General features: G+C 49.2%; 1 long non-coding RNA gene across 1 annotated transcript in view; it reads left to right on the top strand.

Annotated features, from left to right (window-relative positions):
• The window catches only part of LOC134949144 (uncharacterized), a 22,245-nt gene extending 4,720 nt beyond the window's left edge, over window positions 1-17,525 (top strand). Inside the window, exons 3-4 of the long non-coding RNA XR_010183118.1 lie at window positions 11,149-11,280; window positions 16,932-17,525. This is a non-coding gene — a long non-coding RNA (uncharacterized LOC134949144). The remainder of the gene's footprint in view (window positions 1-11,148; window positions 11,281-16,931) is intronic.
• Window positions 17,526-18,696: the final 1,171 nt, after the last annotated feature.

Here is an 18,696-nt window from a genome sequence, read left to right as displayed (position 1 = left end):
CGCACCGCCGACTGCTGATTGGGTAGATATCTGGAGTGTCTTAAATGCATGTGTGGCTTTGTTGCATAAAAGATTAGATAAATCTGAGTCTCAGAACCAAGCATGGAGACAATCAATGGGAGATGTTTTGTCACAAACTCAGACCCCCTCGGGGTCACAGAAACGATCGTTTACCCAGATAGCAGACACAGATACCGCCACGGATTCGGACTCCAGTGTCGACTATAGTGATGTCAAATTGAATCCTAAACTGGCTAAGAGCATTCAGTACATGATTGTGGCAATAAGGGACGTATTACATATCCCTGAGACAAGGGTCTGTATGTATAAGGGAAAGAAACCTGAGGTAACGTTTCCTCCCTCTCATGAACTGAACACTCTCTTTTTGAAAGGGCTTGGGAAACTCCTGACAAAAAGTTACTGATTCCCAAGAGAATTTCTATGGCATATACTTTTCCCTCTGAGGATAGGATAAGGTGGGAGTCAACAAAGCTCTAGCACGGTTGTCCAAGAAGGTGGTGCTACCGTCCCCTGACACTGCAGCCCTAAAGGATCCTGCGGATCGTAAGCAGGAAACTACCTTGAAATCTATTTATGTCACTATGGGTATGCTGCTCAGGCCGGCCGTGGCATCGGCATGGGTGAGTAGCGCTATTGAAAAGTGGGCAGATACCTTGTCATCTGAAATAGACACCATGGATAGGGATAGCGTGCATTTGAAGCTGGGTCATATTAGGGACGCAGCGGTCTATTTAAAGGAGGCTGCGAGAGATATTGGCCTCTTGGGATCAAGGGCCAATGCCATGGCAATCTCAGCTAGGAGAGCGTTGTGGACTCATCAATGGAATGGTGATGCTGACTCTAAAAAGGCTATGTAGGCTCTGCCCTATAAAGGTGGCGTTTTGTTTGGTGAAGGCCTCGCGGACCTGGTATCTACAGCTACTGCGGGTAAGTCATCTTTTCTACCTTTTGTCCCTCCACAGCAAAAGAAAACGCCTCAGTATCAGATGCAGTCCTTTCGGTCTAATAAATTCAAAAAAGGACGAGGGTCCTCCTTCCTTGCCGCTAGAGGTAAGGGAAGGGGAAAAAGATTGCCGGCTGTGGCAAGCCCCCAGGAGCAGAAGTCCTCCCTGGCTTTTACCAAGTCCACCGCATGACGCTGGGGATTCGCTGCGGGAGTCCACACCAGTGGGGGCACGTCTTCAGCTCTTCAGTCGGATCTGGGCTCACTCAGGCATGGATCCTTGGGTGCTGGAAATTGTGACCCAAGGGTACAAACTGGAGTTTCAAGACGTGCCCCCTCACCGATTTTTCAAATCGGTCTTGCCAGCTTCTCTTCTGGAAAGGGAAGTAGTGTGCGCTGCAATACAAAAGCTATGTCAACAACAAGTCATTGTCGCGGTACCCCCGTCACAACGGGGAGAAGGGTTTTATTCACGCCTGTTCGTGGTCCCAAAGCCGGATGGCTCGGTCAGACCGATTCTGAACTTAAAATCCCTCAATCTGTATTTGAAAGATTCAAATTCAAAATGGAATCTCTCCGAGCAGTGATATCCAGTCTGGAAGGGGGGATTTTATGGTGTCAGTCGATGTTAACCTACATGTCCACATATATCCTCCACATCAATCTTACCTGAGGTTTGCTGTTCAGGATTGTCATTACCAATTTCAGACGTTGCCGTTTGGGCTTTCCATGGCTCCGAGGATTTTCACTAAAGTAATGGCGGAAATGATGGTGCTCCTGCGAAAGCACGGTGTCGCAATTATCCCGTACTTGGACGATCTCCTGATAAAGGCGAGATCAAAGGAGCAGTTACTAAGAAATGTTGCGCTCTCCCTGACAGTGCTGCAACAACATGGTTGGCTCCTGAATTTGCCAAAGTCACAGTTGGTTCTGACAACACGGCTGTCATTCTTGGGCATGATTCTGGACACGGACCTGCAGAGAGTTTTTCTCCCGGTGGAAAAAGCTCTGGAAATCCAGAACATGGTCAAAGGGATTCTGAAACCGGCAAGAGTGTCGATTCATCAATGTACTCAGGTGCTGGGGAAGATGGTGGCGGCCTACGAGGCCATTCCGTTTGGCAGGTTCCATGCCAGGGTGTTTCAGTGGAACCTGTTGGACAAGTGGTCCGGGTCTCACCTGCACATGCACTGGAAAACAAGCCTATCTTCCAGGACCAGAGTTTCTCTCCTGTGGTGGCTCCAAAGTTCTCACCTCCTAGGGGGACGCAGGTTCGGGATCCAGGATTGGATCCTGGTGACCACGGATGCAAGTCTCCGAGGCTGGGGAGCGGTCACACAGAGGGAAATTTTCCATGGAAAATGGTCAAGCCAGGAAGCTTGTCTGCACATAAACATTCTGGAATTAAGAGCCATCTACAACGGCCTTCTACAAGCGGAACATCTCCTGTTGGACAACATAACAGCAGTGGCGTACATAAACCACCAAGGCGGAACAAGAAGCAGAGCAGCGATGGCGGAGGCCACAAGAGTTCTCCGCTGGGCGGAAAAACATACAGGCGCTCTCTCGGCGGTCTTCATTCGAGGCATGGACAACTGGGAAGCAGATTTCCTCAGCAGACACGATCTCCATCTGGAGAGTGGGGTCTTCATCAAGAGGTCTTTGCAGAAGTGACAAGTCATTGGGGAATTCCTCAAATAGACATGATGGCGTCTCGCCTCAACAAGAAACTTCAGAGATATTGTTCCAGGTCGAGGGACCCTTAAGCCAGTGCGGTGGACGCCCTGGTGACGCCCTGGGTGTTTCAGTCGGTCTATGTGTTTCCTCCACTACCACTCATTCCAAAGGTGATAAGCCTCATAAGAAGAACAGGGGTTCAGGCGATACTCTTTGTTCCAGATTGGCCACGGAGGGCCTGGTATCCGGATCTTCAGGAACTGCTCATAGCAGATCCCTGGCCTCTTCCTCTAAGAGAGGATCTGTTACAGCAAGGGCCGGTTGCGTTTGACGGCATGGCGGTTGAACGCCAGATCTTAGCCCGGAAGGGTATTCCCGGTGAAGTCATCCCTACACTGCTTAAATCAAGAAAGGAGGTAACGACGAAGCATTATCACTGTATTTGGAGAAAATACGTGTCTTGGTGTGAAGCCAAGAAGGCTCTTACGGAAGAATTTTAGCTGGGTCGTTTTCTACATTTTTTGCAGGCCAGTGTGGATGCGGGCCTAAAGTTGGGCTCCATTAAAGTCCATATTTCGGCCTTATCGATTTCCTTTCAAAAAGAATTGGCCTCCCTTCCGGAAGTTCAGACTTCAGTCCGCGCGCTTCTCCTGCAGCAGCCGGTCTCCTCCGTTCCCGGGTCCCGTTCTGCCACTTCCTGGTTCGCGCGTCACGTGCGATGTCACGTGAGCGCGCTGTCTGTGGTGAATGCCGCTGTGTCACCTTCTCCAGCCGGAGAAGGGAAGCTGTAAATGGTAATGGTGCGCGAACCAGGAAGTGGCAGAACGGGACCCGGGAACGGAGGAGACTGGCTGCTGCAGGAGAAGCGCGCGGACTGAAGGAGAAGGAAGACGCGGCAGACTGAAGGAGACGGAGGACGCGGACACAGAGGACCAGGCCTGAGGTTGTGGAAGGAAGAGACGCGGTCACCGGCGGCAGGTAGTTACCTGCCCCCGGCGGTAAGTGTAAGACACACAGCCTATGACCACACAACCCAGAGCCGCACATGAGAGGGGACTGACAGGCGGGACGCCGCACTAGTCATACCCCAAACATTCAAATAGGACGCAGTTCAGAGGGCACATAGGCATCCACCACACCTATGGTAAAGGTGACCCACAGGGTACACCTGACATTTACCTGAGCTGGGGTCCAATCGGTATACCAATAGGAAGGTATACCTTGCAACGGGTAGTCTGCAGGACACACCTGACAGTGGTGAAGGAACTGTGGGACAAGGACCAAACACAATATTGAAATTAGGATGCTGACCTAATCCTATCTAATTTACAAATAAAGAGTTCAGATAGAAACCATATCAGATTGATCATTGGTGCAAAACCTACAATTAGACGCAAACAGTCAACACAATCACTTATCCAAGTACCACTCCCATCCCGCAATACCCTATATTCCCATTTTTCCCTTATATCCCCCCCAGAGCGCGCTGACCATCCCAAATCATACCAGAAAGGTGGGCTCATCTTGGGCGGCTGCCCGAGGGGTCTCGGCGTTATAGCTTTGCCGAGTAGCTACTTGGTCGGGTTCAAACACTTTTGCAAAATTCTACAAGTTTGATACCCTGGCTGATGAGGACCTTGTGTTTGCTCAATCGGTGCTGCAGAGTCATCCGCACTCTCCCGCCCGTTCTGGAGCTTTGGTATAATCCCCATGGTCCTTTTGGAGTCCCCAGCATCCTCTAGGACATAGGAGAAAATAGGATTTTAATACCTACCGGTAAATCCTTTTCTCTTAGTCCATAGAGCATGCTGGGCGCCCGTCCCAGTGCGGACTCTGGGGGTCATTCCGAGTTGATCGCTCGTTGTTTTTTTTCCGCAACGGAGCGATCAGTCGCTAACGCGCATGCGCAATGTCCGCAGTGCGACTGCGCCAAGTAATTTTGCTATGCAGTTAGGTATTTTACTCACGGCATTACGAGGATTTTTCTTCGTTCTGATGATCGGAGTGTGATTGACAGGAAGTGGGTGTTACTGGGCGGAAACTGAGCGTTTTATGGGTGTGTGTGAAAAAACGCTGACGTATTTTTGAAAAACGCGGGAGTGGCTGGAGAAACGGGGGAGTGCCTGGGCGAACGCTGGGCGTATTTGTGACGTCAAACAGGTACGATACTGACTGAACTGATCGCAATGGCAGAGTAAGTCTCGAGCTACTCAGAAACTGCTAAGAAGTGTGCTAATCGCAATATTGCGAATCCGTCGTTCGCAATTCTAAGAAGCTAAGATTCACTCCCAGTAGGCGGCGGCTTAGCGTGTGCAATGCTGCTAAAAGCAGCTTGCGAGCGTACAACTCGGAATGACCTCCACTATCTGCAGTTCTTGCTATAGTTATTGCTTATGTTACACAAAAGTTGTGTTTCAGTTGTGATCAGCCTGTTGCTGATTTTGGTTCATTCCGTTAACTGGTATTTGGTTAAAAGCCATGTTGTACGTTGTGTTGTGGTGTGAGCTGGTATGTATCTCACCCTTAGTTAACAAAAATCAGTTTCCTCAAAATGTCCGTCTCCCTGGGCACAGTTCCTATAACTGAGGTCTGGAGGAGGAGCATAGAGGGAGGAGCCAGTTCACACCCATTTGAAGTCTTAAAGTGCCCATGTCTCCTGCGGATCCCGTCTATACCCCATGGTCCTTTTGGAGTTCCCAGCATCCTCTACGGACTATGAGAAAAGGATTTACCGGTAGGTATTAAAATCCATTTTCTCTAACGTCCTAAGTGGATCTGGGGACTTCGTAAGGACCATGGGGAATAGACGGGCTCCGCAGGAGATAGGGCACTCTAGAAAAGAATTAGGTCTACTGGTGTGCACTGGCTCCTCCCTCTATGTCCCTCCTCCAGACCTCAGTTAGAATCTGTGCCCGAACGAGAAGGGTGCACCTTTAGTGAGCTCTCCAGAGCTTGCTGAGAAAGAAAAGTATTTTGTTAGGTTTTTTATTTTCAGAGAGCTTCTGCTGGCAACAGACTTTCTGCTACGTGGGACTGAGGGGAGAGAAGCAAACCTTACCAACTGCGGGATATGTTGCGCTTCTTAGGCTACTGGACACCATTAGCTCCAGAGGGATCGAACACAGGTACTAACCATTGGCGGTCCGAACCCAGAGCCACGCCGACATCCCCGTCGCAGAGCCAGAAGCAAGAAGCACGGCGTAGATGAAGAAATCGGCGGCAGAAGACTTCAGTCTTCAAACAAGGTAGCGCACAGCACTGCAGCTGTGCGCCATTGCTCCCACAGCACACCACACACTCCGGTCACTGTAGGGTGCAGGGCGCAGGGGGGGGGGCGCCCTGGGCAGCAATAAGGTACCTTTGGCAAAAGTAAGCAGACATACAGATAGGCACTGTATGTCTGCATGAGCCCCCGCCATTTTTTTCACACAAAATCGCGGGACAGAAAGCCGCCAAGAAGGGGGCGGGGCTTCTTCCTCAGCACTCACCAGCGTAATTTTCTCTTCACAGCTCCGCTGGAAGGAAGCTCCCCAGACTCTCCCCTGCAGAATCACGGTAGAGGGGTGAAAAAAGAGGGGGGGGCACATAAATTTAGGCGCAAAACAGATAATACAGCAGCTACTGGGTAAACACTGAGTTACTGTGTTTTTTCCTGGGTCATATAGCGCTGGGGTGTGTGCTGGCAAACTCTCTCTCTGTCTCTCCGAGGGGCCTGGTGGGGGAATTGTCTTCAAAAGAGCTTCCTCTGTGTGTATGGTGTGTCGGTACGCGTGTGTCGACATGTTTGACGAGGAAGGCTATGCGGAGGCGGAGCGGGAGGAAATGAGTGTGGTGTCGCCGCAGCCGGTGCCGACACCGGATTCGATGGATATGTGGAAGGTTTTAAATGAGAATGTTAATTCCTTGCATAAAAGGCTAGATAAAGCAGAAGCCTTGGGACAGTCTGATCTTGCTACGCAGGGGCCGTCAGGGTCTCAAAAGCGTCCACTATCCCAGGTTGTTGACACAGATATCGACACGGAGTCTGACTCTAGCGTCGATGATGAGGAGGCCAGATTACAACCTAAAATGGCCAAAGCTATAAGATATATGATTATAGCTATGAAGGAGGTGTTACACATCTCTGAGGAAAGCCCTGTCCCTGAGAAGAGAGATAATATGTTTGGGGAAAAGAGACAAGTGGTGACCTTTCCCCCGTCTCATGAATTAAATGAGTTATGTGAGAAATCGTGGGAATCACCAGATAAGAAACTGCTGATCCCCAAAAGGATGCTAATGGCGTACCCCTTCCCGCCATCGGACAGGTTACGCTGGGAATCCGCCCCGAGGGTAGACAAAGCGTTGACACGCTTGTCTAAACAGGTGGCCCTACCGTCACAGGATACGGCAGCCTTAAAAGATCCTGCAGATAGAAAGCAGGAAGCTATCCTAAGGTCCATATACACACATTCGGGTACCGTGCTTAGACCGGCCATTGCGTCGGCATGGATGTGTTGTGCTGTAGCAGCATGGGCAGATATGTTATCTGAAGAGATGGAAACCCTGGACAAGGATACTATATTACTGACACTGGGGCATATAAAAGACACTGTCCTGTATATGAGGGATGCTCAGAGGGACATTGCCATGCTGAGCTCTAGGATAAATGCTATGTCGATTTCAGCCAGAAGGGGCCTGTTGACTCGACAATGGACAGGTGATGCCGACTCTAAGCGGCACATGGAGGTTTTGCCTTACAAGGGTGTGGAATTATTTGGGGAAGGTCTGTCGGACCTAGTGGCCACAGCTACGGCTGGAAAGTCAAATTTTCTACCATTTATTCCATCACAACCTAAGAAAGCACCGTATTATCAAATGCAGTCCTTTCGTTCACAGAAGGGTAAGAAAGTCCGAGGTGCGTCCTTTCTTGCCAGAGGCAAGGGTAGAGGAAGGAAGCTGCATAACACAGCTAGTTCCCAGGAACAGAAGTCCTCCCCGGCTTCAACTAAGTCCACCGCATGACGCTGGGGCTCCACAGGTGGAGCCAGGGTCGGTGGGGGCGCGTCTCCGAAATTTCAGCCACCAGTGGGTTCGCTCACAGGCGGATCCCTGGGTTATACAGATAGTATCCCAGGGGTACAGGCTGGAATTTGAAGAGATACCCCCTCGCCGCTTCCTCAAATCGGCTCTGCCAACGTCCCCCATAGAAAGGGAGTTGGTGGTAACTGCGATTCACAAATTGTATCTCCAGCAGGTGGTGGTGGATTCCCCCCCCCCCCCTTCAACGGGGGAGAGGGTATTATTCCACAATGTTTGTGGTACCGAAACCGGACGGTTTGGTCAGGCCCATTTTGAACTTAAAATCCCTGAACGTTTACCTGAAAAGGTTCAAGTTCAAGATGGAATCGCTGAGAGCAGTCATTGCGAGCCTGGAAGAAGGGGATTTTATGGTGTCGCTGGACATAAAGGATGCTTACCTGCATGTCCCGATTTATCCACCTCATCAGGAATACCTCAGGTTGGTGGTACAGGATTGTCACTACCAATTCCAGACGTTGCCGTTTGGTCTCTCCATGGCACCGAGAATATTTACCAAGGTAATGGCAGAAATGATGGTGATCCTGCGAAAGCAAGGAATCACAATTATCCCGTACTTGGACGATCTCCTTATAAAGGCGAGGTCCAGGGAACAGTTGCTGATCAGTGTAGAACGCTCTCAGGAGGTGTTACAGCAACACGGCTGGGTTCTGAATATCCCAAAGTCGCAGTTGATCCCTACGACTCGTCTGCCCTTCCTGGGCATGATTCTGGACACAGACCAGAAGAGGGTTTATCTCCCGACTGAGAAGGCTCAGGAGCTCATGACCTTAGTCAGAGACTTATTAAAACAAAGACAGGTGTCAGTGCATCAATGCACGCGAGTCCTGGGAAAGATGGTGGCATCATACGAGGCCATTCCCTTCGGCAGGTTCCATGCGAGGACCTTTCAATGGGATCTGTTGAACAAGTGGTCCGGATCACATCTACAGATGATATCCCCCAGGGCAAGGGTGTCTCTGCTGTGGTGGCTGCAGAGTGCTCACCTTCTCGAGGGCCGAAGATTCGGCATTCAGGACTGGGTCCTTGTGTCCACGGATGCGAGCCTCCGAGGGTGGGGAGCAGTCACGCAGGGAAGAAATTTCCAAGGCCTGTGGTCAAGTCAGTAGACTTGTCTGCACATAAACATCCTAGAAATAAGGGCCATATACAACGCCCTAAGTCAGGCAGTAAACCTGCTTCGAGACAAATCGGTGCTGATTCAATCAGACATCACCGCAGTGGCTCATGTAAACCGTCAAGGCGGCACAAGGAGCAGGGTGGCGATGACAGAAGCCACCAGGATTCTTCGTTGGGAGGAGAATCATGTAAGAGCACTGTCAGCAGTGTTTATCCCGGGAGTGGACAACTGGGAAGCAGACTTCCTCAGCAGACACGACCTCCACCCGGGAGAATGGGTACTTCATCCAGAAGTCTTCACACAGGTCACAGACCGGTGGGAACTGCCACAAGTGGACATGATGGCGTCCCGTCTAAACAAAAAGTTACAGCGGTATTGCGCCAGGTCAAGGGACCCTCAGGCGATAGCTGTGGACGCACTAGTGACACTGTTTGTGTTCCAGTCGGTTTATGTGTTTCCCCCTCTTCCTCTCATACCCAAGGTACTGAGAATCATAAGAAGAAGAGGAGTGAGAACAATTCTCATTGTTCCGGATTGGCCAAGAAGGGTTTGGTATCCGGATCTGCAAGAAATGCTCACAGAGGACCCATGGTCTCTGCCCTTAAGACAGGATCTGTTACAACAGGGGCCCTGTCTGTTCCAAGACTTACCGCGGCTGCGTTTGACGGCATGGCGGTTGAACGCCGGATCCTAGCAGAAAAGGGGATTCCGGATGAGGTTATTCCTACGCTTATAAAGGCTCGGAAGGATGTAACGTCTAAGCATTATCACCGTATATGGCGAAAATATGTTGCTTGGTGTGAAGCCCGGAGGGCTCCTACAGAGGAATTCCAGCTGGGCCGGTTCCTTCATTTCCTACAATCGGGAGTGTCTTTGGGCCTAAAATTGGGATCCATTAAGGTCCAGATTTCGGCCCTATCCATTTTCTTTCAAAAATAACTGGCAGCTCTTCCTGAAGTTCAGACCTTTGTGAAGGGAGTGCTGCATATACAGCCCCCGTTTGTGCCTCCAGTGGCACCTTGGGATCTTAACGTGGTGTTGGGTTTCCTAAAATCACACTGGTTTGAACCACTAAAAACTGTGGAGTTAAAATATCTCACGTGGAAGGTGGTTATGCTGCTGGCTCTGGCCTCAGCCAGGCATGTGTCGGAATTGGCGGCTTTGTCACATAAAAGCCCCTATCTGGTTTTTCATATGGACAGGGCAGAATTGCGGACCCGTCCACAATTTCTGCCCAAGGTGGTGTCATCATTTCATATGAACCAACCTATTGTGGTGCCTGTGGCTACAGGGGACTTGGAGGATTCCGAGTTACTAGATGTAGTGCGGGCTTTGAAGATTTATGTGACCAGAACGGCCAAGGTCAGGAAAATGGAGTCGCTGTTTATCCTGTATGCATCCAATAAGTTGGGTGCTCCTGCTTCAAAGCAGACTATTGCTCGCTGGATCTGTAACACGATTCAGCAGGCTCATTCTGCGGCTGGATTGCCGCCTCCGAAATCAGTAAAGGCCCATTCCACAAGTAAGGTGGGCTTCTTCTTGGGCAGCTGCCCGAGGGGTCTTGGCATTACAACTTTACCGAGCAGCTACTTGGTCGGGATCAAACACATTTGCAAAGTTCTACAGGTTTGATACCCTAGCTGAGGAAGACCTTGAGTTTGCTCATTCGGTGCTGCAGAGTCATCCGCACTCTCCTGCCCGTTTGGGTGCTTTGGTATAATCCACATGGTCCTTACGGAGTCCCCAGCATCCACTTAGAACATTAGAGAAAATAAGAATCTATTTCTCGTAGTCCGTAGTGGATGCTGGGCGCCCGTCCCAAGTGCGGACTTCTTCTGCAATACTGTATATAGTTATTGCTTAACAAAGGGTTATGTTATGTTACATCAGGTTATCTGATGTTTTGTATTGTTCATACTGTTAACTGGGTTTGGTTATCACAAGTTATACGGTGTGATTGGTGTAGCTGGTATGAGTCTTACCCTGGATTCCAAAATCCTTTCCTTGTAATGTTAGCTTGTCCGGGCACAGTTTCCTTAACTGAGGTCTGGAGGATGGACATAGGGGGAGGAGCCAGTGAACACCAGTAGACCTAATTCTTTTCTAGAGTGCCCTATCTCCTGCGGAGCCAGTCTATTCCCTATGGTCCTTACGGAGTCCCCAGCATCCACTACGGACTACGAGAAATAGATTTACCGGTGAGTAAAATCTTATTTTTGCTATGTGTGTTTAGCTGTTTGTGTGTTTTGTCATATGTGTGTATGTATGTTTTGCTATATGTTTGTCTTTTACTATGTGAGTGTATATACAGGGCCGGCCTGACCGTTACATCGCGGAGAGTACCATATGTGGAGGGTGCTGCTGCTGCCTTCTCATGTCCTCCCGAGGTGTGCTCGCACACCTGCTGCACTGCTCAAAGAGAGAGCCTGGATCACAGGGTGAGGTGAGTGGGGAGCCAGGGAGGGAAACCACTGGGACAGGGTCGCACACTGCGGCCGCCATCTTTCTGCACCTCTGCCTTAGTCACTCTATACCTGTCACCCACTATCTCCCTGTCAGCCCTGTCTCAGTCAAAGTATAGATAGCGTGGCGAGCCACCGTGCCCGCAGCATGGCGAGCCCGCAAGGGGCTCATTTGCGCTTGCCCAGCTGTCGGTATGCCGGCGGTCGGGATTCCGGCGCCGGTATGCTGGTCGACGGGAGCCCGGCCGCCAGCATACCCTGCTACACCCGGGCAAGCGCAAATGAGCCCCTTGTGGGCTCGCCACGCTGCACGCACGGTGGCTCGCCATGCTATCTATACTTTCTCCAGGGCGCTCATGGACCCCCAAGAGGGAGAAAAGATGTCGGTATGCCGGCGGTCGGGATTCCGGCGCCAGTATGTTGATCGTTAGGAGTCCGGCCAACAGAAGACCACCCCAGTCACCCACTGTCTCCCTGTCACCCCTGCCTCAGTCACCCACTATCTCCTTGTCTCTCCTGCCTCAGTCACCCACTATTTCCCTGTCATCCCTGCCTCAGTCACCCACTATTTCCCTGTCGCCCCTGCCTCAGTCACCCACTATCTCCCTGTCCCCCTGGCCTCAGTCACCCACTATCTCCCTGCCACCCCTGCCTCAGTCATCTACTCTCTACTTGTCACCCCTGCCTCAGTCACCCACTATGTCCATGTCGCCCCTGCCTCAGTCACCCACTATATCCCTGTCAGCTCTGCCTCAGTCATCCACTATCTCCCTGTCACCCCTGCCTCAGTCATCTACTCTCTACTTGTCATCCCGGCCTCACCAGTCACCCACTATCTCCTTGTCACCCCTGCCTCAGTCACCCACTATCTACCAGTCACTCCTGCCTTACTCGCACACTATCTCCCTGTCACCCCTGCTTCAGTCACCCACTATCTCCCTGTCACCCCTGCCTCAGTCACCAACTCTACCTGTCACCCTTGCCTCAGTCATCTACTCTCTACTTGTCACCCCTGCCTCAGTCACCCACTATGTTCATGTCACCCCTGCCTCAGTCACCCACTATCTATCTGTCACTCTTGCCTTACTTGCATACTATCTCCCTGTCTACCCTACTTCAGTCACCCACTTACAGTTTTTTTTGTGGTGCATGCGATCCCTAATTTTAGTAAGGGAGAGGGGCCCAATGCATATTGTTGCACCTGGGCCCACTATTCTCTAATTCCGCCACTTCCTTTGTCTGTCTCTGTCTCTCTCGTTGGCCCTGGTATCTCTGTCTCTCTCGCTGCCCCTGGTCTGTCTGTCTCTCTCTTGCTGCCCCTGGTCTTTCTCTCTCTCTCTCTCATGCTGCCCGTGGTCTGTGTCTCTTTCGCTGTTCCGCCATTGTGGAAATGTAAAAGCTGCAGAATGCTGTGCTCCAGGCAAGGGGCGTGTGCTCATTAAAATGGGCATGACCTCACCAGAAAAGACTACCTTACACCCCAGTTTTTGGCCCTGCACCAACAGACCTTGGCCACCACAGGGAAAAAAAATATTTCACCATATTAAGCCCCACACTGCACCATATGCCCCACACTTTAATGCTCGTGATACATTATGCCCTACAGTAAAGCTTCTACACGCTGTGTGCCATGCTCGTTCCCTGGGGTTTCTTAGGCTTGCTGTCTTGCTCATTGCCAGGGATTTCATGCTCTGGGACAGGTGTCATACTCATGTCAGGGGTTTGTAATGCTTGTGGCCAGGGGAAATGCTTGTTGCCAGGGGTGTGTTATTGTTAAACATTTTAAAAAAATCAAATGTTTATTCTTACAGTGAAATTTTACATTTCTGAATTACAAAAAATAAATTGAAAAAAAGCTATGAAATTCCATAGACAAAAAACCTTACGGTTTCACAGGTCCCATTAAGGCTTCTTACACATGATCTGGCATTTCAGAAACCTGTTGTGACTCTTCCACTCAAACTCCAAAAAGCAATGAAATTCCGATTATTAAGGCTGACGCCTTAATGGACGTGTTCCTTGCGCAATACAGATATGGTATGCCATCACAGCCTGTGGGTAAGTTTAGATTCAGCACTCTCACAGAGTGAGATTGCTGTCACTCACACAATGGTGGAGCTGCTAATTCACAGATTTGTGTGCTCATTGGAATACACACATGCAGTCTATGCAACTGAAGGTCTGAGCAGTGTTGTGGAGCTCCCATCCCACACAGTGCCCACAACCATCCCATTCGGTCATCACAACAATCCCACCATTTTACAACAGCCTTCTCACTCCATACATCCATCTCATTTAGTCTACAGATTTAGCTCCCTCAAACATCTTGGTTAATTGCTAAAACTATAATACCCCATCTATGGTCTATGCATCTACACTTAATTCCCCTATACACCCCCATGCTGCCCTGTCTTCCCCAGTCCCTACTGCTGTGTTCTTCCATCTGTGCTAGTCTGTACTAACTTATCTGCACCATCTGTCTTTCCCCACCTGTGCCTTGTCTGTATCACCGTTTCCTTCTCTCTGTGCTGCTCAGTGTTTCCCTCTTCAACGTCACTCTGTCTCCTCCAGTACAGGGCACACTGTCTTCTCTCCCATCTGCACCAGTTTTCTACCCATCCGTGCCAGTGTTTTCAACCCATCTGCACCATTTCCCCCATCCGCACCGCTCTGTCTCCCTTCCCATACTTACTGCTTAATCTACCCCCTATCCACACCACTCTTACCCTATTCATATAGCTGTCATCCTGAAGGTAAGTTTCGTGGGTCACTATTGGGGGGGGGGGGGGGGAGTTTCCCTATCCAACCCACCCAAGGATTGGGCCTAGCTGCCACCCCCCAAGGGGAGGTAAAAATACTTATCCCCTCCGATGTTGGGACTGTATTCCCCTCATCCATGCTGCTCTGCCTTCCTCATCCATGCCATTTCTTTCCATCTATACTGCTCTTACCCCTCCCACATCTGTGCTGCTTTTTCCCCCTCATCCACACGGCACTGTCCACCCATCCACGCAGCTGTCTCCCCACCATCTGTACCACTGTCTTTCCCCCATCTGTCTTACCCCCCCCCCATCTACAATCAATTCAGAATTGATTGTAGATGTGCCAAATTTCGCACATCTACAATCATTTACTCTAACATGCGATGTGACGCCCAGCACAGGGCTTGTCCGCCCCGCATGTCAGGCCCTCCCCCTCCCCTCACTGGGCTCCCGGGTACGCACGCACAGTGCGGCCATTGCGCATTCGCACCCCACAAACTAATTTAGACTGCGGTCGCTGCAGTCTGAATTATCCCGTGTTTCTTTGTCCCCACCCATCAATGCTACTTAGTCTTCCCTCGATCCACACACCCCCATCCACAATGCTCTGTCTTCTCCCTCCAATCAACAACACTCTTACCTCATCCGAGCATCTTTGTCTTCCGCTCAGACCTTCAGTTGCATAGACTGCATGTGTGTATTCCAATGAGCACACAAATCTGTGAATTAGCAGCTCCACCATTGTGTGAGTGACAGCAATCTCACTCTGTGAGAGTGCTGAATCTAAACTTACCCACAGGCTGTGATGGCATACCATATCTGTATTGCGCAAGGAACACGTCCATTAAGGCGTCAGCCTTAATAATCGGAATTTCATTGCTTTTTGGAGTTTGAGTGGAAGAGTCACAACAGGTTTCTGAAATGCCAGATCATGTGTAAGAAGCCTTAATGGGACCTGTGAAACCGTAAGGTTTTTTGTCTATGGAATATATATATATATATATATATATATATATATATATTCTTTTTCATATTTTCCCGTATATACCTGTTTGTATATTTTTTATATATACACTGCTCAAAAAAATAAAGGGAACACTAAAATAACACATTCTAGATATGAATGAATTAAATATTCTTATTAAATACTTTTTTCCTTTACATAGTTGAATGTGCTGACAACAAAATCACATAAAAATTATCAATGGAAATCAAATTTATTAACCCATGGAGGTCTGGATTTGGAGTCACACTCAAAATTAAAGTGGAAAAACCCACTACAGGCTGATCCAACTTTGATGTAATGTCCTTAAAACAAGTCAAAATGAAGCTCAGTAGTGTGTGTGGCCTCCACATGCCTGTATGACCTCCCTACAACCCACACAAGTGGCTCAGGTAGTGCAGCTCATCCAGGATGGCACATCAATGCGAGCTGTGGCAAGAAGGTTTGCTGTGTCTGTCAGCGTAGTGTCCAGAGCATGGAGGCGCTACCAGGAGACAGGCCAGTACATCAGGAGACGCGGAGGAGGCAGTAGGAGGGCAACAACCCAGCAGCAGGACCGCTACCTCCGCCTTTGTGCAAGGAGGAACAGGAGGAGCACTGCCAGAGCCCTGCAAAATGACCTCCAGCAAGCCACAAATGTGCATGTGTCTACTCAAACGATCAGAAACAGACTCCATGAGGGTGATATGAGGGCCCGACGTCCACAGGTGGGGGTTGTGCTTACAGCCCAACACCGTGCAGGATGTTTGCCATTTGCCAGGGAACACCAAGATTGGTAAATTCGCCACTGGCGCCCTGTGCTCTTCACAGATGAAAGAAGGTTCTCACTGAGCAGATGTGACAGACGTGACAGAGTCTGGAGACACCAAGGAGAATGTTCTGCTGCCTGCAACATCCTCCAGCATGACCGGTTTGGCAGTGGGTCAGTAATGGTGTGGGGTGGCATTTATTGGGGGGGGCGGCACAGCCCTCCATGTGCTCGGCAGAGGTAGCCTGACTGCCATTAGGTAGTGAGATGAGATCCTTAGACCCCTTGTGAGACCATATGCTGGTGCGGTTGGCCCTGGGTTCCTCCTAATGCAACACAATGCTAGACCTCATGTGGCTGGAGTGTGTCAGCAGTTCCTGCAAGATGAAGGCATTGATGCTATGGACTGGCCCGCCCATTCCCCAGACCTGAATCCAATTGAGCACATCTGGGACATCATGTCTCGCTCCATCCACCAATGCCACGTTGCACCACAGACTGTCCAGGAGTTGGCGGATGCTTTAGTCCAGGTCTGGGAGGAGATCCCTCAGGAGACCATCCGCCACCTCATCAGGAGCATGCCCAGGCATTGTAGGGAGGTCATACGGGCACGTGGAGGCCACACACACTACTGAGCCTCAGTTTGACTTGTTTTAAGGACATTACATCAAAGTTGGATCAGCCTGTAGTGTGTTTTTCCACTTCAATTTTGAGTGTGACTCCAAAGCCAGACCTCCATGGGTTAATACATTTGATTTCCATTGATAATTTTTGTGTGATTTTGTTGTCAGCACATTCAACTATGTAAAGAACAAAGTATTTAATAAGAATATTTCATTCATTCAGATCTAGGATGTGTTATTTTACTGTTCCCTTTATTTTTTTGAGCAGTGTACTTTATGGATTTCTTTATGTCCACTTTTTATTCATATCTTTAATCTACCTCACTAGCATCTTGTTTCCATATGGGATATTTGTACATGAAATACTCCTATGCATTACCCTGGGTTTTCCCTTTTTTAGTGAACTATCCAATTTTTTAATTTAAAATATCCCTTCTATTAGGTATCTCAGTATAAGAGCTAACATATTTATATTAATTATTGCCTCTTTCTACAGAGATCCTCTTATTATTTATTATGGACATTATACCTTCCAAAGAAATGGGACTCTAACAAAATGTCTGTCCCTGTTATATACTGTACTAGAAGGCTCCACCAAAATGGCCTCTGTATTATTAATGACTATTCACTTCAGGATTTTTAAAGATGGCTGCCACGTGCTCCATGGACCGGAAGTAATGTTAAGTCATCGTGTTATACTGTAGATCTTCAAAGTTACATTTGTACAATAGAAAACCTGATGTGGCTCCATACTATCATAAGACAACTCTGTCACCTACCATTTTGAGGAAATTTACCCACAATTCCGTGGTGGCGGAAGTGACACAATGCATTCCAGATATGTTCCACCACCGTAATTACACGCTGATACCCAATGTAAACTCCTGTTAATCATTTTCCCTCACTTTTAATCATTACAGTTTGGTTATGTTTAAATCTATATTTATTTTTCAGTGTATAAACAACACTGAAATCATTGTAATTAGGCTCTGTTTAACATTAACTGGACAGGAAGGGATGTCACTCCCCAAGGTCACATGTGACCCTCACTCTTGTCCAACTATCTAATATATAAAAATGAAAATGTGTCCTTCTGTCCTTCTGTCTTTCTACACAAATCCACAGTGAAAATCGTGAAATTTTACATATGAGTGTATTAAAACACGGCAGAGGCAACTAAAACAATTTGAAATCCCTAGCACCCCTAGGGGGGGCAGACAGCAGCACAGAGTATATCAGGAGACAGCATAACTCTGGAATTGATGGAGCAAAATTGGTACACATATGCCTTACAATCTGGCAGCAAACACTGTGGGGGGAAGACACCCCTAGCACCCCTAGGGGTGAGGCAGCAGCACTGAGTATTTCAGCAGACAACATAACTTAGAATGCCTGCAGCAATTTACAGTAAACTTGGTACACATATGATTTACACTCTGGAAACAAACACTGTGGGGGTCAGACACCCCTAGCACCCCTAGGGGTGGGATAGCAGCACAGAGTATGTCAGCAGACAGCAAAACTGTGGAAGGCCTGGAACAATTTACACCAAACTTGGTACACATCTGACTTACAATCTGGGAACAAACTCTGTGGGGGTTAGACACCCTAGCTCTCCCCTAGGGCTGGGACAGCAGCAATGAGTATTTCAGGAGACAGCATAACTCCCAAATGCCTGGACTAGGGATGAGCGGGTTTGGTTCCCTGAAAACCGATCCCTACAAGACTTCACGCTCTGGGCCCGGATCCGAGTCAGGCTTAGGTTTTCCTGCCTGACTCGGGAACTAGAACGAGGCAAAATGTCATCATCCCGCTGTCGGATTCTCGCAGGGTTTGCATTCATAAGGACCCGCGCGTTGCCTCCATTTCCACTCCGGCATTGGAGAGTGTAGAGAGAGGACGTGTCTCCGTTCTCTCAGTGTCCGTGTCTTGTGCTGAATCTGTCCAGTCACAGTGGTAGTGTCTTCTGCTGCCATATGTCCAGTGCTGTCCAGTGGTGCTGTGTTGTACTGCATCAGTTCAGTGGTGGTGTGTTCTGCTGCATCAGTCACAGTGGTAGTGTTCTCTGCTGCCATATGCCCAATGCTTCTGTATAATATATTAATAAGTCCCTTAAAGTGTTGCTGTATTGTCCTGCATCAGACCAGTGGTAGTGTCCTGTGCATCAGTCAGTCAGTTCAGTGACCATTCACAGTGGTGTCCTCTGCTGCCATATGCCCAGTGCTGCTGTAATATATTAATAAGTCCCTTAAAGTGTTGCT

The sequence above is a fragment of the Pseudophryne corroboree genome, chromosome 1, assembly GCF_028390025.1.
Source record: "Pseudophryne corroboree isolate aPseCor3 chromosome 1, aPseCor3.hap2, whole genome shotgun sequence".
NCBI classification, from domain to species: Eukaryota; Metazoa; Chordata; class Amphibia; order Anura; family Myobatrachidae; genus Pseudophryne; species Pseudophryne corroboree.
Note: the sequence above shows the minus strand (reverse complement) of the source record. Positions and strands in the feature narration are given on the sequence as shown.